Genomic DNA, 24,876 nt, shown 5'->3' with positions numbered 1-24,876 from the left:
TCTTTGCTAATTGGAGCGTTGAAGTAGCTAAGGCCATGTTTAGTTTCTAGGGTCGAGTTCCGACTTTCTGTTGCTTTATTGCCTTTTTTTTTTTTATCCGTGTATTTCTGATTAGTATTCTTAATGGGTATATAAAGGTATTTTGGTTATTTCGGCACTGACAGGTCAATCTACAGTAGCGATTTAAAATGGAAATACGGTTATAGGATAACTTTTCATAACAACACTAAACCTTTTTTCAACCGATTGTTCCCGAATTAGTGGATCTCCAAGCGGGTTTTTTCTTCCGGAAACGCGTTTTTTTTTTTTTTGTCCCGTAATTAAAAAAATCGACCGTAGAGCCCACACTATTTCAGACATTAAAAAGTATGATGTTAGGGTCCAGTCCCACGAGATGGCGACACTTACGTCGTATCTTCACTGCGGGCTGCTTAATTACTGATAGCCTTGGGCCAGGTATCTCTGATTGGTACCAGTGGAGATTGTACTGCTCACGTAGTCTCCAAAAGTTAGACAGGACTAAAACGGCCTCGCCTATTCCCTATACGGGAATAAAAACGCGTTAGCTGATTTTTTTTTCATGCAAACTTGTGAAAAGTAAACACACGAATTTACACACATAATATTACCGGCCACTGAATTAGAAAAAAAAAAAAATCAGCTAACGCCTTTTTTATTCCCGTATACGGGGAGTAGGCGAGGCCATTTAGCCCTATCTAACTTTTGGAGACTGAGTGGGCAGTTCAATCTCCACTGGTACCAATCAGAGATAGATGGCCCAAGGATATCGCTAATTAAGCGGTACTCAGTGAAGAGAAACGGCTCAAATGTGCCGCCATCTCATGGTCCCTAACCCTAACACAATATATTTAATGTCTGAAATAATGTGGGTTCTACGGTCGATTTTCTTGAGTTTACAGGACGAAAAACCCGAGTTTCCGGCAGGAAAAACCTGCTTGCCCGTGCCAGAGATCGACTAACTCGGGAACCGGTCGAAAAAAGGCTTAGAAAAATTTCCTCTAGTCGCCGACTAGACTCGAAACCAAGTCTTTCTTCGTGAGGCCAAGCGCCGTGGTTGGCAAACGCCACATCCACTGAGCTACACAGGCTCCTGAATTAAAAACTTTTATATAATACAATGGCCGTATATAGGCATGCGACTACCAATGACGATCCTCTTCAATTCCCTGTGCATGGTTCGTTGAGATATGGATCGGGAACAGCCTTCATTAAATGCTTTAATCAATTGCTGCATGCAAGAATTTCCGTTTGTCCATACAAGCCTTCTCAGACTGCGCCGATCTCGTTCCCGAAGGAATGTCTTAGGACCATATAGTTATGCCTCTGTGATAAGAAAAATGGGTTATTTTTCTACTGATTAAACACGGGATATATATATTATCTTGTGAGAAACCACTCAGCTCTGCCGTTTTCAAAATCGTGGCTCCAGCCAGACAGGCACCCACAATAAGCCTTTTATCGAACTCGGAAAGATCCTTCCCCCCTCCCCATTGTAATCACACTGTTAAGGATTACTGATCAGCAGCATTCTTAAATGGTTGCATAGAATAGGTGGTGATGCACGTGACCAAGTATATTTGCATAAAGCCTTCTAATTCAGTAGCCAGTATGTGTACATTGGGCTTTAGATCTGTGCTAAAGGAGTCAATTGAAACAAATTTTGAACCACTGCAGTTTTTTTTTCTTTTATTTCAATCAGACTATATGCATCGACTTAAGGGGACAAAATACATGTCGAAATTAGTTCCTTGCACATTCAAAATTTATATATTGTAATAACTCTACTCTGGTAAGAGAATTTAGTGTATTGAATGCACATAGTTTCGGATCATTTTTATTGGCATAATATGGCAGAATGATTCAAACTAATATTAATGATTGAATTATTAATATTCAAAAGACTTTCGAATTTATTGAGTTCAGCCTGTCATAAATGTGCTATAACGTTTAACATCCAGTTTTGCGTTAAGTACCACTCCATGATATAGTTCATTTAATAACGTAAATGTTTTCACAGATTAATGTGATTCCCGCCAGGAATGCCAACAATCTAAATTCAACTTTGTATCCTGTATCAAACTGTATTGTATATGTCATATGCACTGCTTGGAAAGAAATCAATGGACTTGTTCCATGTGACGAGTCGCGTGTTTGTAGCCGGTATGAATTGGAGAAATATGATGCTTCTAAGTTTGCAACGGTGTTTGGGTGAAATGGCTGCGAGAAGGGAATTGACGGAGTTTGAAAGAGGCATTGTGATAGGATGCCTTGTTGCAGGTCCACCTGTTCAGCAAATTGTTGACAAATTGGACCATCCCAGGTCAATAGTGATACCATACTGAGATGGAAGCGCAGGAGGTCAACTGCAAGTATTGTCCTCAGTGGACGACTTACCACGCTCAGCGATCGTGACCATAGGGTACTACGAAGGATAATATGTAAAACCGGCAATCGTCTGCCGACAGGTTGAATGCGGAGTTCCGGGCATCGACTGGAACACGAATCTGCACAAAAGCATTCAGAACCGAGGCTCACAACATGGGTTTCCACAGTAGGATCAATATGCAAGTCCTGTATTACCCGAACCAACATGCAGCATCATGTTCAGTGGTGCAAAGAGCGTGCACAGTGGGAAGTGGAAAGTGGGAAAGCTGTGTTATGGAGTGACGAATCACGCTACACCTTGTTCCGAGCAGATGGACGAGTGTGGTAGATGCCCAGTGAACGTTTCTTACCAGATTACGCAATCATGACTATGAAATTCGGAAGTGGCGGTGTGATGGCATTGTGCTGCTTTTCCTGTTTTGGCTTCGGACTCTGTGGTGTCACGAACATTGAACTCTGAGAGGTATCTGAACATTCTAGACAATGCAGTGCTCCCTACTTGGTAGCGTTTCTACGGAACTGACCATTGTCTCTTTCAGCAAAACAGTGCACCATGTCATAAGGCTGCTTCTGTAATTGTGTGGTTTGTGGACACGATCGTCTAGCTCCTGCAGTATATGTACTCTGAAACGGTTTTATGTTAAACACTTGATACTGTGCTTTGACAAGCTTTTGGCATGGTACGATACTCATATATTAGACTATTAATAGATTTTCTTTATAAACATTTGTATTTAATAAACGTATTCAGTGGGGCAAGCATTTATTTTAATTTTTTTTTTTTTTCATTTAAATCTTATTGGTAATCACGTGAATGACAATATACGAAAAGTAACAAATAATTTTACACAGATACGGAAAGACATTGTTTATAAATTACAGTAAAGAATATATCTGGGGTGATTAGTATAATATAGGCATAGCGAAGTAAAGATAATGAGTCAGAAGCTGTCAGCACTAAGTGTAAAATTTGAGGTCGTCTTTTACAGCTAGTAGCACACAAAATGAATCTTTTGCAAAGTGATTTGTGAAGTCGTCTTGTATACGCTGTATACGCCAGCATATACGGTAAATAATGCTAACATCATGCTAAGCTTAATGATTATTTGGATATAATACAGTAATTTTTGTTTAAACTAGTTCAAGGTTTTGAAAGATTTTATTTTCTCTGTAATCGAAGCATTTTAATGGAAAAAATTAGAAAAAAATGTTTAACAGCATATGTAAAAACGACTGTAGGTTCAACTATGATAATGAACTGTGTTACTATACGAATGTGATTGTTTCTTTCTTCATTTGCAGCCATTTTTTTTTTCTTTTTTTCACCTGAATTGTGATTAATAAAGTAGCCGAAGCTGGTTGTAAATTCTGTTGTTTATCAAGGCGGGAGATGTACAGAAATGTGAAGACAAGTGTTCGGACCTGTCTGGGACAGAAAGTTTTCAAGTAACAGTTGGCTTGCATCAAGGGTCAGCATTAAGTCCGTTTCTGTTAACATTGTGATGGAGGTGGTGACGGAGGAGGTGAGAGAAGATGCGCCTTGGACAATGTTGTATGCAGATGACATCTTGCTGTGTGCAGATTCAAGAAAAGAAGCGGGAACTAAACTGGAAAGATGGAGAAAAGTACTGGAAGAGAGAGGTATGAGACTGAGCAGAAGTAAGACAGAGTATATGTGTTGCGCAGTGGGCGGCGGCCAGGAGACAGATCTGGAGCTGGAAGGAAATGTCATAAGGAAGGTTAGAGACTTTAGATACTTAGGTTCAACAGTGGAAGAAGATGGAGGAGCTGAGAAGGAAGTGAGATGCAGGATACAAGCGGGTTGGAGGAACTGGAGGGAGATGGCTGGAGTGTTATGCAATAAGAGGGTGCCGATCAATCTGGAAAGCAAAATCCAAAGGACAGTAGTGAGGCCAGCTATGACGTATGTTATAGAAACTGTGGCCCTGAGGAAAAATAACATCAGCAGGATGGAAGTAGCAGAGATGAGAATGCTTAGGTAGATGTGCGGTGTGACCAGAAAGGATCGTCTGAGAAATGACTATGTGAGGGGAACAGTGAAAGTTACGAACGTAGGAGCGAAGATACAGGAGGCAAGGTTGAGATGGTTTGGTCATGTGATGAGGAGGGAGGTACGAATATGTGGGAAAAAGGGTCATGCAGATGGATGTGCAAGGAAGGAGGAAGCGTGGGCGACCAAAGAAGAGATGGAGGGAGCTGGTAGAAAAGGACTTGAGGATGAAGAACTTGGATATGGTGACAGCCCAAGACAGGAGGATGTGGAGGAGACTATCATCAACAGTGACCCCACTTAAGTGGGAGAAGCTTCAGAAGAAGATCAAGGTACCATTACACCAGGCTCCAGTGCTCCTGAGATCGAACTAAATATGTGCGCAAGGATTTCAAATTCTTCTCGACTAGCGCATAACGTTATTGTCATCTACTCTACCAGAATGTGTACGGGGAAGGAGGACTGGAATGGTTACTGTAGTGTTGGCAAGGCTGTTGTCACAGGCTGGTGCTTTTGGCCTTTGTCAGCCTCCGTTTTATGGCTTCATCATAATACATGTTAACTGCACTCCTTCGAGTCTTACTAAAAGACTCGGCATAGTAGCAAATAAATATTACCAAGGAATTTAAGAAACCTGCAGATCAAAAAGGAAAAGAAAAAAAAAACGCGTTTCTGGGAGAAAATCCTACTATCCACGTGAGATCGGCTGACTCACATTGAAAAGCCTGTATAAAGATTCTACTCTTCACGAGGAGAATCAAACTTGGTATTTTCCAATCGAAGTGCGCCATGATCCATCGTTCTTCCAGTTGTGTTGGGGAGGAAATTATACCTCTGATAATTTGGACCTGTCAGTTATCTGAAGGGGTGGAACAAAAGCTTATCTAAGACTGGTTTGTTAGACAAGCTTTTGTACTTGAAGTAGACCTAAAACATTCCAGTATTTGAATCGGAAATAACTCTGAATAAATATGGACAGCTGTTTAAATTATTACACGGCTTCTCTCTCTCTCTCTTCCAAAATAAAATAAAATAATTATATTAGTTAAATTAGTTGAAACAGCTTCCCTATTATTGCATGGAAGGATATTTAAACTTCTATACAGTAATGAGGAATTCGAATTAAGAGCGACCGTTTTGTTCTCAATTCGAAAAAATATTAAAAAAAAAGTGTGCGTCACTTTTATATAGTATTTACAGGATTTCATTTCTTATTGTTTTGACATTCTGATTTCATCGATTGTTTGCTCCACAAATTTCTAACATGGTCCTGTCCTACTGTTCTATTCCTTCACTTTTCCTTGAAAAATCATTTTCAAATTCTTATTCATCGAGTGCTTCCTCATTGGTTAATTTTCAGTACTCTTCACCAGTAGAGAAACTTAAATGCTTCCAATCCTCTAATGCCTTGTTTCGACAATTCATCTTTCACTTTCATAAATAACAACTCAAAACATGCTTTTATGAATCTTTTTCATAATTCCAAATCTATGTTGAAGGGAAATAAGCTTCTTTTTGCCATTGCTGTCTTACATCTAGTTTTTCTAACTTTTAAAATAAAATTCTTCAAACTAAATATCGTGTGATGCTTCATTTATGAGCAAGATCGTAGCAGTGATTGGCGGGTATCAACACTTGATCAGGACTTTGGTTTTACTGGTATTTATAGTCATATTACATTAAAAAAAAAAAGTTTGTCCTTCAAAACATTTGCAAATCCAATCCAAGATGTTATTTCTTTCTGGAACTTGGTAAGTTAATGTTGTTTGCGGGTTCCATGTTCATCCCATCATCCCTTCTTATAGGTGACAGTGCGAAAACACTGTTTATGTGCAGCTAATTAGCATATCTTCCACCCTAATTTTCGTCATAAATTATCTTGCTAAACGTCAACTACTGACATCGGTTGATATTAGAGCACAGGCACCTAGCGTCCAGCAGCAGTTATGCACGTTCCGTTTGTTCACTCTGCGTTCTTTTTTCCCAGTCCAATTTATCTGCTTTGTTGTGATAAACATAGGAGGTTTCGAAATTAAAAATCTCACTGCCGTCGTATGACAGCAGCTCGCGATTTCTCTTCTAATGTATGGAGTCTGGTGTCTCTGATTACCTCACTATCCATTATTTAGCTGTCGGGGCAAGGTCTGAGCACTAAAATTTAAGGAAAATTAATTGCTTCCACCTTTTGAAACTGACTTTGTTTAAAAATAATAATAATAATAAAGGAAGCGGAGTCGGTCTGGAACAGTGGAAGCAATTTCTCATCATCCGAGAAACTCAGTTTTTTCTTTCGTCACTCAAAAGCCATAACTCCACTAACCGCACCAAAACCTGGTTTGAGAGAAAATTTAAAGTCATGTGAAATGCTCAAACACAACCCAAATATCAACAAAAATGACGGCCTAACCATTTCAAGTATGTGGAGGACCCATCTACAACCTGTATAACAACCTAAACTAGCCTTTGAAAAAATCCCACTACAAGAAGACAACCTGGAGAAGTGTTTGTAACATTCAACAGCAACTGAAAGAAATCATTTTATAACGATCAGAACTATCCAGAAGAATATTAATACATGAGGACTTTAGCAGTTTATTGTAGTTGTATATATATATATATACACACACACACACACACACACACACATATATATATATATACATATTTTTTTAATTAATTTATTTTATTTTATTTTATTTTATTTTATTTTATTTTTATTATTTTTTTATTTTATCACTAGAGGTCAGGCTAGGAAAATAGGATTTATTAACTACGTAGATTTAGTTTACCTGTGTACAGGGCATGAGCATGTAGGTTGGTTCCTTATACAGTTGTATTCTTCCGATGATGACCTCGATATAGGGGTCAAAACGTCAAGTTTTATTTTATTAGTAATTAATAAAATAATCTGTTCAACACGTGTGTTTTTGTGTCCCTAAATTTACAAATATGATAACTCCACTAAGAGAGTATAAGACAGAAGTTCAGTACTCACCTTGTTAATAGTTGTTTTGCGGCTTAACCTTTATATCTACAAAAGAATTTTCAACAAATTTTCTTGCAAAAAAATGATTGGAATCTGGTCATCCAAACAATAGCTTTAAGCTGCTTGTCAAATTAGTGATCTTAGGAATGGGTTGTAAGTTTTTTTAATCCAAAATAAACTCCTCGGGTATTTAATCCTGCAATTCAGAAAATTCGACTGCAATACCAATAATAGTATATTGGTTAGAATTTAGAACTCCCTTGTCTTCCTAATCCTAGGTCGAAGTGAGCCTCCTATTCTTAAAATGTGTTCGCACTTTTATTCAGTTTTCGTGTCTTCGCTGCAGAATATCAGTCAGTTTTCTTCGAACTCATAGTACATTAGCAGTGTGAATGGGCAAAGAGTTGAGATAAAAGCAGAAACGTAATATTATATTTGATTCATGTAGATTGGACTTTTGTTTAAATTAAATGCATTAAAAACGAGATTTTTCCGAAGGACACAGTTTACCGAAAAAATTGCAAGGATTACAAATTTATTTTGAGTCTGGGGTGTGCCGGTGGTTAGCTTCCCCCATCTCTTACAAATTTAAATGAGATAATGATAAATAAGAATATAATAGAGATAATGATAATATGAGGAAATGAATGACGCACGCCGGATCTGACTAATTTCCATGAAAATATATATGGAAATGCAAACAGTGGTAACTCATTGACCAGATAATTACTCTTCTGTTAATCACAAACTTTTAGCTAGCCAGCTCCTGGGTTTGAGTTTACTTGGAATTACAACCAAAGTTGCTAAGATTAAAAGGCCAGGCTGTTGTGTTCTAGCTGGTTTGCCTGTTTTGTGGGATTATAAACCATCTAGATCACGTAAGTCCCTGATCGTTCACGAAAATCATCAATAATATAGTTACTGATAAGTCTCCTGATCCACATAATATCCCTCCATTTGTGCTTCAGAGTTAACATGCATCCTGTATCACCTATAGAAGCTGTCATATTCATCTGCTCGACAGCATGGAATCAAGCCCTTTATCCAGCCTGTATCTAAAACATGAGATAAAAGTAAGTAATCCAACTATCGACCCACAGCCCTTGCCTCAGCACTTGAATATAATGGAGAAAGCCATTAACAGATAACCTCTTCATTACCTAGAGGCACACTTCTTAATTAATGATCACCAGTTTAGATTCGGCTACTCTATTCTATAGCTGATCCCCTAACCAACCTCCGACTTTGGACAAAAGCAATAGGAAGGTTTGGAAAGATGTATGTGGTTACATCTTTCCAAATGGTTTGAAAATTAACGTTTTCAAACCATTTGATGCGATAGGCACATACCCGCGAAACCCTTTGTTGGTATCCCTTTGCGATTTAGTTGCCAGTTATATCACTGGTCGTTCATTTCAGATTATGGTGAATGGATTTCTCTTATCAGATTTCTCTATCATTATCTTAGATCCCTGATTGAGCCCACTCTTCTTCTTTATACATTAGTGACTTTTCTCACTAATCTCAAACGCTATCCATGATTTTGTTAAAGACAGTACACTGTTCCTCTTCTTCGTTCAGGAAACTGCTTAGATGTTTAAGGTCTCAAGATCTTCCATAACCGAGGTCTTAAATACTGATCATTCTTTAGTGAGATGAAGATAGCATAGTGAATTTTAATGCTATCAGAACACAGTCCTGTCTTCCCCCCCCGCAAGAAATAGTTTATTTTACTTTCTTTTTGATAATATTCATTTCACCAGTGAGAATCCTTTTCTCTTCTCGGATTGACTTTTACACCTAGCCTTTCTCGCACATCACTTCTTATCCTCTAAAATCTTATGGTTCTCTTTTATCAAACCAGTGCTTTCTGCGAGCACAACTTCTAACTTCTAATTTTGATGTATCACTTCTGGAGTACATCAAACATTTTCCTAACTATTAAGCACATCTCCTTCTGGAAAGAAGACGATCTACTTAATAGCTAACACCTCTCTCTCTCTCTCCCTCCCTCCCTCCCTTACACACACACACACACACACACACACACACACACACACACACACACACACACACACACACACACACACACACACACACACACACACACACAAACTCCCTGAAATCACCTTCACAGTTCAGTTCTCTACGTATCAAACCGACTTGTCGTCCACTTCTTTCATTCAATCTGTCTCTGTTCTTTGGAACAGCCTTCCTCATACCATTTTCCTCAATGACTGCAACCACTAGCACTAAAACGAACACAGTAACAGATTTCCTCTCCGAAATCACTTGACCACATGGTACTGTTGTGTTATAGGTTTGGCGATTTCTCTTGTACAAGTTTATTTAGTATCTGCCCTGCTGCATGAAAGCAAACTAGTATTTACGCACTGCAGAAAAAACGAAGATAATTATATCAGCTCCCAACCTCAGTTCTCAGTAAAATAATAAAGTTATCAGCTGGCATCTTCACTACTTGCATGACTATCAGTTAATTAGTGACCACCAATACGGATTCTACCGCTGTCGAACCACAGCAGATCTATTGACATGTGCCTTTGGACACATACACGGAATCGTTTGAAGAAGTTCGTGATGGTTCATTTCCACCGTAACTATTCAAGTTTGACGTATAGACCTGCTTAACAAGCTGCGATTTATGGTCTGCCTTTTGCAATTGCAAGTTTCCCTTCAGGTCGCTCACTGTATCATGGTGGATGGTTTCCTCTCTACAGGTTCCCCACAATAATTCACTTCTCCTTATCTATCTATACACACACACACACACACACACACACACACACACACTCGAGTCTCTTTTTATGCGGATTTGAAGTTATTCGGTGCATGCCCACAGATACGAGACCTTTCGACACCTGCGCATGTCAACAGAAGTACAATCCATTCCGATAATAGGGTAATCCAGCTTTTCCCAAACTTTTCCTATGATGGAAACACTTCACAAATCCTGAAATTTTCATGGAACATCTTGGTTATTTTGTGATATATTCATTAATAATTGATTGTTAATTTAGCTGATTTTTTATTATTAATTAATAATTAATCATTAATTATTAATTAATAATTAATTAAATTTGGCCCAATGGAGAAAAAAAAGCACAGAAAAAAAGAAATTTGTTTGGAAATAAAAAAAAAATCAGCTAACGCCTTTTATTCCCTTATAGGGAGTAGGCGAGGCCTTTACACCCTATCTAGCTTTTGGAGACTGAGTGGGCAGTTCAATCTCCACCGGTAGCCAATCAGATATAGCTGGCCCATGTCTATCACTATTGGGGTGCTTAAGGGTCAAAGCTGTATAACTGAGAGGAGACCTCCACATAGCCTTTAAAGGAATGCGGAGAACCGACCAGGGCTTCTGACCTAATGTCCAATTCCCACCTTCTCGTGGTGCACCCTGTTGGGTATCTACTTGGATACTGAACGGACGAGGATGGGCTAGCAATTTGGGATTTAGCCGACCAAATTGTATTCTTATTGGTTAAACCAAAATATTGAATGATGGTACAACATGACAAAATTTCATGCCGGCTGGGGCGTCGCCCGGTTAAACAATGCCCCCGTTGTTTTCGCCAGGGAACCAGGGCAAACAGCGAAAAGTCAGCTACTGGAACAAATCTGAAAATAAACCCCAACTCAACATCACCAGAGTTAAAGATCGGTACTATCAACGTAAGAAGCCTGAATGGCAAAGAAATGGAGCTAGCTGAGGAATTAGATAAGTACCAGATCGACATAATAGGGGTGACTGAAACAAAAAAGACCAAAACTGGTGAGATCTTTCTGAGCAATAAATACAAAATGTTATATTCAGGCAATGACAATCAAGGAAAAGAAGGAGTAGCCATAGTATTCAACACAAAATACGAGGATAATCTTCTTGAATGGCAGTCAGTCTCAAGTAGAGTAATGTGGGCAAATATGAGAATGGGGAACTGGACAATGAGACTTATTTGTGCCTATGGTCCCACAGAAGGTTCTACTAAGGTAGAAGTGGAGGAATTTTTTGAGGCTTTAGAAAAAGCAACTGACACAATGAAAAATGAAAATTTGGTCATTGTTGGGGATCTAAATAGCAGAGTAGGATGTGATTGTGAGACATACAAAAATATTTTGGGAAAATTTGGAGAAAAGAGCAAAGCTAATAATAATGGCAAATATCTGTTGGATTTCTGCTCAGGACATGGACTGATTATTACTAACACCATGTTCCAACATAAAAACATGTACAAATTCATATGGAGAGAAGAGGCAAGGAATAAGAAAAGTCTCATTGACTATGTTATTGTTGATAGTGATGTTTTCTCCCTGGTGCAGGACACCAGAGTGTACAGAGGATTTGAAATTGGAAGTGATCACTATTTAGTCTTGAGCAGGATAAAATTGAATTTCATATTGAAAAGAATAACATGTGAGAAAGTTTTAAAGCGAATAAAAGTTGAGCAGCTTTCAGATGTGAGCTGTAGACTAAAATACACAAAGATTATTGAAGAAAAAATGAAAGAGTTTGAGAACATGAATCAAACCTTGGAGATTCAGTGGCAAACTCTGAAGAAAACATTGATTGATTCTGCCAGAGAGGCATGTGGTGAGGTTGTCTGTAAGGATAAAAAAATCAGAACTCCCTGGTGGACACAGGAAGTTAAAGAGGCAGTGAAGGAAAAGAAGAAAGCATACCAAAAGTTCCTGTCAAATAAGTCAGCTTGTGCTCTTAGAGAATATAGAGACAAATGCAAGAATGCTAAGCACTGTGTAAAACTAGCTAAACAAAAGTCATGGGAGGACTTTGGCAAGAATATAGAAAATAAATATCAAGAAGGTGGAAAAATATTCTGGAGGTTGTTGAAGAAGATTAAGAATGGAGGAAAGAGTGCTATAAAAGGAATTAGAGATAATAAAGGTGACATGAAAATGGGAGAAAAAGATATCCTTGAAGTATGGAGTAATTACTTTGAAAAACTGCTAAATGAAACAAGCAGTGATGACAGCACAGTGGTAAAAAACACTGACCAGGCATGCAGTCAGGAATACATATCCATACTTGAAGTAGAAAAAACCATCAAAAGCTTAAAATGTGGAAAGGCAGCAGGAGTAGATGATATTCAACTAGAGATGCTGAAGTATGGTGGTATGAGAGTCTAACAGTGGCTGCACTGCATAGTTCAGAAAGCCTGGACAGAGGGACGAATTCCCGATGATTGGAGTAGAGCTCTCATAGTACCCATATATAAAAAGGGAAATAAAACTGCATGTGAGAATTACAGAGGTATTTCCCTACTGAGTGTTCCTGGCAAGATCTATGCAAGTATACTTGAGAAAGGCTTGAGAAGAATTGTGGAAGAAAAGCTTGGTGAAGAACAAGCTGGATTCAGGCCAAATAGAGGCTGTCAGGATCAGATCTTCACTTTACGACAAATAGTCGAGAAAGCATGGGAATATAACAAGGATCTGTATTTGACTTTTGTCGATCTGGAAAAGGCATATGACAAGGTGCCAAGAGAGAAGCTATTCAATACGCTGCAGTTATATGGTGTCAATGGGGCATTATATCAAGCAATACTTAATCTTTATTTGAGTTGTAAGTCAGCAGTTAGAATTGAAGGAAGTACAGGAAGATGGTTTAATGTTAAATCTGGTGTGAGACAAGGATGTACATTATCCCCTCTGTTATTCATAAGCTATATGGATCACATTATGAAGGAAAGTGGTATTAAAAATGATATCAAAATTGGAGATGTTAATGTCAGCTTTATGCGGATGATGTTATACTTCTAAATAAATCCGCTACAAGTCTGCAAGATTCTCTGACTAAATTGAATAGCTGTTGTAATAGATATGGTATGAAGGTCAGCAATAAAAAGACAAAGACAATGAAAATAGGCACAATCATTGAAAATGTCAACTGTGTTGTGAATGGGGAACCTGTGGAACAAGTAAAACATTTCAGCTATTTAGGCACGATTTTTACTGAAGATGGTAAATTAAATATGGAAATAGACAACAGAATCAGCAAAGCTGGTATGGTGGGAAGTCAATTGAATAAATTCATATGGAATAAGAGAGAAATTAGTCGAAACACTAAATTAGTGTATATAAGACAGTGTTCAAAGCAGTTTTAACTTATGGATCTGAGAGCTGGGTCAGAAGTAAAACACTTGACCAAAGACTAGAGACTGCAGATATGAGAGTCCTGAGAAAGATTAGTGCTGCGAACAGATGGCATCAGTGGCAATATCATATTAAAAACGAGGATATTAGGAAAGAACTTGACATTGTCAACATCCAGGAATGCGTTAGCAGAGCTAATCTCAGGTGGTATGGTCACTTAAACAGAATGGGCGAGGAAAGATTAGCAAAACAAGTGTTCTCTGCCAGGTTGGCAGCAAAACGACCCAGAGGAAGACTAAGATATAGGTGGATTGATACGGTACAAAGTGCTTTAGACGATAGAAATGTAAGATCTGATAATGTTGGAGTGTTGACAAGTAACAGACTGATTTGTAGGAAAATTGTAGATAGGAAGTTAGTAATGATGTAATTTTTTTTTCATGTAGTACTATCATATCCTGTACACCCCTTGAGGGTACATGGCAGGAATTTGATGATGATGATGATGTCTATCACTAATTATAGCAACCACCGATAAAGAGGCTGGCAAACAACTGCTGCATTTCTTGGTACCTAACCCTAACAAGATATGTCACTGTCTGAAAATAATGTGGGTACTACGGTCGATTTTCTTGAGTTTACGGGATGAAAAACCCCAGTTTCCGGGAGGAAAAATCCGCTTGCCTGTTTCGGAAATGAAAATTGCAATTTTAGATCGCTTAGCAATAGGAGAGGGATCTACGGTGATCGGTAAACATTTTAATTTAGGCCAATCTGCTACAAGAGCAATTAAAAAGATTGAAGTCGCAATAAGAAAATCTGTCATTTCTGGCACAAAACTAAGTGTCAAATTACCATCGTACTCAAGAGATACTTTATTAGAAAACACGGAACGAGCGCTCGTAATTTCGATTGAAGAATTAACTCAAAGGGGAATTCCTATAAGTGGTTATTTAATTAAAGAAAAAGCTCTTCGGTTTTATGAACAGATGAAACAATTGGAGCCGTGTACTTCTGCTTCCCAGGCTGATAAAGAATTTTCGGCTAGCAAAGGATGGTAAACCGTGTTTTTAAAAAGGAATGCACTTCAAAACGTGAAGATTACAGTCGCGGTTGCATCATCAGATGAATAAGCAGCCAAAAATTTTTAAAAGAAGTTAGCCAAAATTATTGAAGATGATGAATATTGTCCCGATCAAATGTTTAACGCTGACGAAACTGGATTGTTTTGGAAGAAAATGCCTAGCCGTACTTACATCGCAAAGTCTGAGAAAAAAGCAAGTGGGTTTAAAGCAAGCAAAGATCGAGTAACGTTGTTACTTTGTAGCAATGCATCAGGAGATCGAATGTTGAAATCCCTCCTAGTAAATCGATTTCTAAGACTACGTGCTCTAAAAGGCAAAGATCTAAAACAGCTGCCGGTACGTTGGATGCCTAATACAAAGGCCTGGTAACAACTGCTGTATTTACTGAATGGTTCAATAATTGCTTTGTACCAGAAATGGAAACATACATGAAGCAAAAAGCTCTCGATTTTAAAGTTTTATTAATTGTTGACAATTACCAAGTCATCGACATTTAGAACATCCAGATGTGCAGGTATTGTTTTTTCCACCCAATACAACAAGCATTATTCAGCCATTAGATCAAGGCATAATTGCTACTTTTAAAAAATATTACTTTAAGCACACTTTTCAATTTATATTGGATAAACTAGAAAATGAATCATTAGCAGTAACTGACGTTTGAAAAAATTTTCTATTTTGGATTGCTTAAATCATGTTGCATCTGGTATCGCTGAAATAAGACCACAAACTTTAAATGCTTGCTGGAAAGCAACTTGGCCTGGATGTATTGCAAACAGTGCAACCATGCAAACATCTTGTGGATAATGCCTTAAGTGACGATGATATTGTTGGATATCGATTAACTTTAGATTTCGTCGAAGATCCAGAAAACGAATAGTGAATCAGAAGAAAAAATTGCTCCCCTCACTGCAAATATAATTCGAGAAGGTCTTGAACTGTGCAATAAATTGGAAAATCATTTTCTTGTTAATGGCGCAAATTCTGAACGAGCCTTTAAATTCCAACGTGAGCTGAAGAACTGTATGTCTGGATATTGCGAGCTGTATAAAAAATTAATGAAATCATCATCGCAAAGTTTAATCACTGATTACATTGTCAGAAGAAAAAATCAGCACAACGAGGGTGAAGCTAATTCTGTTTGTGAAGAACCATTGCCTTTACCATACAGATCTGATGCGTTGACTATCTCTTTTGGTGATGAAAGTGATTTTGCACCAGTTCGCAAACGTTGCCGAATATTGTCTAATAGCGATGATAATTCTGATGACAAAATGTAAAAAAAAAAAAAAAAATGTTACTTTTCAATAAAATTAAATGAATAAAGCTTTTTAACAAACTTAGGCATTCTTATTTTCCTGAATTTTCATAAACTTTTTTTATGCGATTTTAGGTTTATTTTAATTTATTGCTTCGGTTTTATGCGGTTTTAGAAAATTATGGAACGTATCCCTGATTTTTCAACTTAAGTTAGGCCTTTTTTTGTGCGATTTTTTATATGCGGTTTTCTGTGGAACGTATCTACCGCATAAAAAGAGACCCGAGTGCATGCCCGGCTGGTGGCGTGTGCGAAGTGTACAATATACACAGGTCCCGCAGAAGAAAAGGCGCCTAAAAGATGTTCTTTCTCTCATAATGTAGAACAGTAATACAGCTCCTAGGAGCTAAGTTCACATTATGGGTAAATACCAAGAATAGCGATCGCAGCTTGCTCCACCCTTACTATGAGTTGCCTCAGTTTGCACTACCAAATGGATCAGGTGCCGCACTATCCAGGTATTTGCTTATGCTTGGAATCGCCGAACTTTAAATAGTTTCTATATTCGGCATGAAACTCTTTGAGTTTCTTATTCGGCTAAGAAACAATATGGGATGTAATATCCCTTAACTTAAATGAGATAAGAGTTTAAACGAACAACGAATAGTACATATAATTATGAATGTATGTCGTCTTCCGTTCGGGCCCCTTCAGATCTTCCCGGAAACGAACAAATAAATTCTTAAATTGTATCCTGGACCCGATTATATATCACTACTGTAATTTTTTATTAAAATTTACGAAAATATACCTTGACTTTGCCCGTTTCAGTTGCTAAGGGAGAGAGAACATCTTCTAAATTATAATTAATAAAGAACTACTTGCGATCAAGCCTGGGTCAAGAAAAACTAAATGGTTTGGCACTAATTTCAATAGAAAATAATATATGCTCAGTCTATCAACATTGATGTACTGTGACAGGATTTCGCTAAAATGAAAGCCAGACGAGTCCCTTTTAGTAAAATTAATGTAAAGAATATTTGAATAAATCTCTTAACTTTATATTACTATTTTATATTATTTTGAAAATTTATATAACTTGAAAAAAATTATATAAGCAGAACTAATCCGTAGGTAACATTATACTGTAAAGCGGTTTTCATTTGTTTTTAATTTCCTGTTCGTTTTATTCACACTTTATTAAAAAAAAAAACTTTTTTGGAAAGGCACCGAACATTAATCGCACACACAAGAAAAATACAATGCTCCGGTCCTGCCCGAGTGTATATATATATATATAATAAATCGAATTTTGGTCAACAACCATATACACAGTTCAGCTTCAAACTTATTGAAACGACTTATCACTTTATCGACTTATGTTCTTTGCAAACAGTCTTTTCTTTGCAATGTTTTCTCCCGAGGATTACGACATCAATCTGCTCCAGAGAAACACATAACAGATTACAGGTTCCCTCTTTCTTCTAAACTACTTGCCCGCACAGAGCACTTTATAGTATTAAGAGTATAGGTTTTGCGGCATCGTGTATTGTGGGATTGATACACTACCAATGATTGTCCGGACACCCCTGCTATTTGATGTTATGGAACATTCCAAATTTGTGAATAACATAAAAACCGGCTTGCAAATAGTGGGAAGCAGTTGAATGCAGGTGATATGGCAACACGTCGTGAACTCAATGACTTCGAGAGAAGTGTCATCATGAGCTGTCACATTAGTGGCATGTCCATACGTGCCATTACCGCTCAACTGGAGCATCCGAAATTAATGTGATCAACAAATCAAGACGTTCTGGCATCACTAGTACAGGAAAACACCCAGCATGACCGCCGAAAATCACTGACAGGGACAGGAAGGTGTTAAAAAGGGTGGCACGCAAAAATCGGACTATCCGTGATGAGTTCCAGAGGGCCAGCAACACCATGGTGAACACTAATACTGTACGAAAAGAACTCCATTTACTTGGTTTCCACAGAAGAGCATGGCACACAAGCCGAACATCACATCACAAACAAGGCGGCTCGTCTGGCTGGTGCAAAGGGCGTATGAAATGGACAATTGACCATTGGAAAGTAGTACTCTGGAGCGATGAATCAAGGTTCATCTGTTTCCAGTCTGATGGTGGGGTGTGGAGGCAGTCTGGTGAGCTCTTGTTACCACAGTGTGTTGTACCCATAGTCAAGTTTAGTGGTGGAGGAATAATGATGTGAGATGCATTTGACTGGTTTGGAGTGGGACGACTGGTCGTTGTCCTCGGTTCCATGAACGCAGTTCAGTACCTTGATATTCTGGATAATCAGGTGCTGCCTACACTGTGGAGTTTTTATGGAACGGACCCTTGTTACTATCAAGACAATGTCCCATGCCACAAAGCTTCAGCTGTTATGGAATGGTATGAAGAGATGGGTGTTAAACAACTGCCATGGTCTGCGCAGAGTCCTGACTTCAACCCCATCGAACACGTGGGACGAATTGGAGCGGCGATTGAGGTCCTGAGCAGCACGTACTCGATCCATCGCTGAACTCAGTGCTGCTTTGATGGAGGAATGGAGACTAATTCCACTTGATGTCTGCTGCACATTAGTGGAAAGCCTCCCTCAAAGGCTGCAGGAAGTGATCAAAGCCAAAGGTAGACAACCCGATATTAGGGCTCGCTTGCTGGTATCAATTGTAAATTGCTAAAGTGTCCAGTTATTGGTAGATATTGTATATAGGATTAACTACGTAGCGTGAAGTATTGTTTTAAAAAGTTTGTTTCTTTATTTAGTCTATTATTTTTTATTTATTTTTAGTCGATTATTTTTGAGTAGTTTTGCTAATTTTGTAAGCAAAAAAAATTAAAAAAAGTAAATATTGAAGAATTACATGATGATAGAAAAAAGTACAAGTATCTAAACAACAAATAAATTGAATCACCATAGTAACTAGTGTAGATTTCACTCAGCTGCTGTAGTTTCTTTTTAGTTATTATTTTTTTAAATGTACTTACGAATAACATGAATGACTGTAGTAACTGGTATGGAGTTGATTCACCGCTAAATTTAGAAACATCACTCCATTCCATGTGCCCCACGAAGCATTACTCGTTTCTTCATTTGACCTCCTTTTTGTAGCATTTCTCTAAACGTAGGGAAGGAAAAATATATATTTATGTGGGTCTGTCATTAATTCCTGCTTCTAGTAGCATGGAATTCACAATGAACTCAGCTGTGCTTAGCAAATGCGTTTGGCCATGACCAAGATCGACGGAGCTTCACGATTCGGCGAGTTGAATTGAAGCCATCATAAGATGCACGTTTTTAACGAAATGTGTTATTTTTTTCTAGCGCTTTTTTTTTCTCTTACCTTAATGCATATTAATATAACTGAATGTGATCCTGTGGCAAGCTAATTGCATAATACGATTTTATTGGTAGTTATTTTGAAAATATATTTTTTACTTGCGGAACATTCGGTGAAGAAAAACTCAAGGTCAATTTATGTGTTGTTTTATATATATATTCCTGCACGTTATTTCGTGTAGAACGTTTATACTTGTTGCTAATTGTAAATAAATTTTATAATTTCTATGCAAAAACTTCCTGCAATCAAAATTCTTAGAACGGTAGATCTTTACCAGCATTCTTTGTAGTTGACACCTTTTTTATGTTAATATGTACCAAGCCAAGGATACGTTGATTATTGCTTGGTATATTATCAGATGTAATTTCGTTTTTATTTTATTATTATTTTCGTAATGTCTTTTCAAAAATGTATTGTTCATTTAAATAAAATTATTATCACAATTATTTTCGCTTATTGCTTGAAGTTACAAAATTATGCCGTATTGCAAGCGATATACTATTTTTAATCATTACACGTTTCCTAATAACATAAAAACTTTCATTTTAGTATTATTTTATTACGGTCCTTTCAATAAAATTTATTATTCATTGTGTCAGATTATTTATCTTGATGATTATTGAGATTATTATCTCTTGTTGCTTGAAGTTCCTGGTTACAAAATTAGATTGTATCGCCAGTGATTATACCATTTTTATCTTTCATGCATGTAATTATTTCTGTTTTCTGTAGTTCTGTTGATAACACAATTTCAGAAGTGCACGCACGCATGCGCGCGTACACTCACACACACGGGGAATGTACGTGTGTTGTTTTAAATCGTCTACAATTAGAATAAAAAAAAGTCAGGATTCTGATAGCGATGTTCATTTTACTGGATGAATAAATTATTTTTTGCAGTTCGTTGTGTGTGTGTGTGTGTGTGTGTGTGTGTGTGTGTGTGTGTGTGTGTGTGTGTGTGTGTGTGTGTGTGTGTGTGTGTTGCTTGCTTAACTTGGTCTTTGTTAATTCTATCTGGTCCCCACGCTGACACCAACACAGGCTGAATATTATATCTTTAACTGTTTGGTTGTCTCAGAACAATTTTGACACTCTTCTGTGACAAAAAAGTACTCGTCTGTTGCCTAAGATTGGTTTACTTAACCTTAATTATGATACGCGCAAAAAAATCCTCTTTTCATAACTTAAATCAACTTATTTATCTCAGCCAAGTGTCCTACAGTTGTATGACACCACGAATGTGCTACAATATACATATAATAATAAATTCTCCATAATCTTGGAAATGAATCCTCTTTCAAAGTTTTTTCTTTCTTTAATATTTCTGGTAATTTTTGAATGTATGAACATATGCAAAAAGAATATGTTTTAACTGAATTAGCTATTTTTCTCTATTTCCATGCTCTCTTCTTTTGAGAACATGTTTATAACAAGTAGCAGTTGATTCTCCTACTCACTTGTGAGAATCAGTTGAGAATGAAGTCACTTCTGTGACTTCATTCTTAACTGACTAGACGGCACTATATCTCTAGTTTACATTCATTTCGTTTCCGTCGAAAAACCCCGTGCCAGAGATCGACTGATTCTGCAATAGGATGGGAAAAAAAATTCCTCTTTCAGTGGCCAGCTTGATTATTTCGCTTCAGGGTATTTGGCCTGTCAGCTATTAATTTCTTATATTCTCCAGCCGATTTGCTTGTGTTTCTCTGCATGCAAAATCCAAGTTTTCGGGGAGAAAAGTTCTACGCGTTCCCTTATCATCGATGGCTAAAATCAAGCCTGCAACTTCTATAAACTTAGTATCATGGAAGTTTATACATTTATTTGTATAATTTGGATAAATTATACAAAGAATATATATCATAAAACATTTCGGGATATAAGATACAGCCGCTATTCGAAATGAATAGGCGGTGGCAGACGCTAGAATATGTTGTTGTTTTAGTTCTGAAGGAAATTGCCGATGATTTTAGCAAGTTTTTCGCTTTCTTGCCAGGTATTATTATCAGAATTGGCGGGACCATCAATTTGAAGTCAACATCAAAGAGGCGTTTTGGTTAGCTTGCATCTTCACATATATCAGGGATTCTTGTAGCTTGTGAAATATGCCAACTGCTCACAACTGCTTGGAAAGAACAAAAATATAAATCTTACGTAATTGTTTTATTTAATTTAATAGAAATAATAATAATAATAAAGTATAATCGCAGTTGTGCAAGCCTTAACTGCTTTTATTTTAAATGATTGTTGAGAAATTTTAAACAAAAGGTGGGTAAGTCTAATAAAAATTTAATCTTTGCATTAGGTAGGTAAAAGAAAGAAGCCAAACGCAATTTGTAACAGGTGATCTCTTGAATCTTGCTGTTTTTGACTGGGGTGGAGGGTAAATATCTTGAGTACATCATTGCTTGCAACCCACAGCTTGTTAATCCTAATTATACTACAGATTTCTGTAACATCTCATCACCCATTTGCTTCAAAGTACTGAATTCCAATTTGATATACTTTTGTTATGATCGTCACGGGGAAAATTCATTTCGAATAAACGAAAATAAAGACTAAATTTTCTATTTGCGTTAATGTAAAACTGTGCAAATCGAGAAATCCCTATATTTGCGATCATTCGAAAATATTTTACAAAATCAGCTGATTACGTTCAAGACCGAACATTGCCGATTCACTTCGATAACTTGATTACTTACTCGGTTGACTCTTTGCTGTAATATGCTAAAAAGTTACATAAAATAATAAAAAGATGAACAATTTAAATAGATGGGGTTTACCTCAACAAAAATTCATTATCGTCTGTATAACTCGGGACGAGATGAATGATACTTTTAGTGTAATAACGTAAATTTAAGTAACAATTTTTATCTTCGAAACTTGGGTTTTTCATTTCAAAAAAACAGACACAGAATACACACAGTTGACGAATAGACTGGTATCAGTCTTAGTTTCTTCAGCCATACTTGGTCAGTATTGACGATTCTATTTGGTTAGAAAGACCGTTTATAAGGGGTTTTCAATTAAATGTGAATTAATCTACGGGAGGTGACAGTTCTTTCCCGGAAACTCAGATTTTTCATCCTGCAAAATAGGAAAGCAAATCATAAGACTGGAATTAACAGATACAACACATTGGTCTCATACCCTAACTGCTTTTATTATAATTCCAGAACAGCAACAAATTCGGCCATTATTCTAAAGAAACTGAACGAAACCAACATAGGTGAAGCTTGGAAAATATATTTTACACTTTTGACGGTAGTCCTTTCATCACGTTACTTAATTACGTATATGATTTCAGTTTTATGCCTAGGTAATCAACTCGTCGTCGTTATTTTGAATTACGGCCGAAGTAACCAAGACTGAAGTTTTTTGCGTCATGTTTGCAAATTACTTGTTTAGGGGAGGTTTCTTACGTTGAGAGGAGGAGGAAGAAGCAGGAAAAAACAAAACCAAAAAAACTTATAAAGATTCTTTGCTACCTAGACGGAATTAGAATCGAGGTCTTCCCAACCAAAAAGCATTGCCGATATTTACTGAGTTATGGAATCTGTCCACGAAAGTCTCTGGGAAATGTTAGTACGAGAACGGTTTTGCACGAGAAAAGTGTTGTCTGTATCCTTTGAAATGGATAAAATTGAGTATCTTGCGGTTATAAAATTCTTTGTAAAAGAAGGTTTAATGCCAAAAGAAATTAATTTGAAGTTTATAAAAGTTTATATGCACTCTTCTCCTTCATTTTTGACAATTAAGAAGTGGGCTGCCAAGATTAAACGTGGCCGTACCAGCCTTGAAGATGATCCACGTGAAGGACGTCCAAAAAGTATAACAACACCAGAAATCATTGATCATTTGCACGATATAGTATTGGATGACCGGCGAGTCAAAGTGCGTGAAATTGCTGAGACTATAGGCATTTCAAAAGAACGCGTAGGATTTTGCATGAAGAATTGCAAATGAAAAAGCTTTGCGGAAGAGGCGCTGCGCTTGCTCACAGCAGATCAAAAACTCACTTATATGAAAATCTATGAATTGGAGCGTTTTAACGTGAATAAAACTGATTTTAGGCGTCGATCTTTTGCTGTGGATGAGACTTGGATTCACCATTACACACCAGAATCCAAACAGCAGTCAAAACAGTGGACGGTTGTTTCAGAAGCCAGTTGTTCAACGTCAAAGAAACAAATTCGGTTCCATTAGCAGGAAAGGTCGTGGCATCGGTGTTTTGGGATGCTGAAGGCATTTTGTTTATTAATTATCTTGAAAAGGATAAAACAATAACCGGGAAATATTCCGAATTTTTAACCAGACTAGAGGAATAAATTCGTGAGGAAAGACCCGGTTTGCAGAAAAAAAAAAAAAAATCTTTCATCGGGACCTGCCCACAAAGGTGTTTTGGCAATGGGAAAATTAAGGGCTCTGCACTATGAATTGTTGGAACATCCACCGTATTCCGCAGATTTGGCTCCCTCTGACTTCTCTCTCCCTAAAACTAAAACTCTTCGCTGGTCAGCATTTTTCTTGGAATCAAGAGGTAATTGCAGCTGTAGAGAGGTATTTTGCAGATCTTACTGAGAACCACTATAGTGACGGAATAATGCTGGAATAAATGTATTGGTCTTAAGGGAGATTATATTGAAAAATAAAAAATAATTTTGAAATTATAAATTCGTTTTTTCATTGTTAGGACGAGACCGTTTCAGACCACCCTTTACTAAAATAAAGAGGCAAAAGGCTTCATTTCGGCGATGCTAAATTATATAAGCAAAGTGGATATTAGATCTAGAATTATTTCAAAGCCGAATGTAGAAACTATGAAAGTTTCGTAGAGTAAGTTGACCAGAGAGCTTAAGGGAATACACTCACCAGCATTCACGAGTTGCCTTAGTGCGGACTACTTAGAAGACATAAGCGCTGCCCTGGCGTCTATATATTCGCCTTTTATTAGTCCATTTTGATAAGATTTCACAGCTGTTAATATTAGTCCTGTTAATATATATATATATTAACGCCGCCCAAGCGTCTATATATATATATATATATATATATATATATATATATATATATATATATATATATATATATATATATATATATATATATATTTTTGTTTCGGTTTTGTTTCGCTCGATGTCCATAAATGGCGGTGCGTTGGCCAGTGAAAATCATTTGTTACTTAATTGTTTTTTTTTTTTTTTGTAGGTGCGTGCGAGTTTTAAACCACAATACAAAGCTAAAAAGTTTTGTAATTCATTACAGACATTAGAATTGGCAACCTTTTTTTATTTATCCTATAAACGTTTAAAGAAATAATAAATGACTGTTTTTAATATATTTACTTAAGACAGTTGATCAGATTTGGACGGATCTTTGTCATCAGACTTTACAACTGATGCCAGGATATCGTTCTTTTATTAACCCCAGTACGTTATCCATTAATTTAATTCTGCACTAGAGGCTTGCGCATAAAGCCTGTGCGCAGCGTGAATTGCTTTCATTTCTTCCATGCTGCATATGACGCTATTAGCTATGCTGATCTTCAGATGTATGCCTTCTTGTATATGGGTTCTGGAGAGTATAGCGTAATGCAGTTTTATGAAGAATGATCAGCGTATGTAGTTGTCCCGAGAG

The 24,876-nt window shown here is 37.2% G+C and overlaps 1 protein-coding gene across 2 annotated transcripts in view; it reads left to right on the top strand.

Annotated features, from left to right (window-relative positions):
- LOC150109570 (solute carrier family 15 member 1) overlaps positions 1-24,876 on the top strand; it is a 440,305-nt gene that overhangs the window by 66,430 nt on the left and 348,999 nt on the right. The gene's annotated exons all lie outside the window — the stretch shown is intronic.

The sequence above is a fragment of the Typopeltis vanoorti genome, chromosome 2 (assembly GCF_054136105.1).
Source record: "Typopeltis vanoorti isolate ZY-2024b chromosome 2, IOZ_Tvanoo_1.0, whole genome shotgun sequence".
NCBI classification, from domain to species: domain Eukaryota; kingdom Metazoa; phylum Arthropoda; class Arachnida; order Uropygi; family Thelyphonidae; genus Typopeltis; species Typopeltis vanoorti.
Note: the sequence above shows the minus strand (reverse complement) of the source record. Positions and strands in the feature narration are given on the sequence as shown.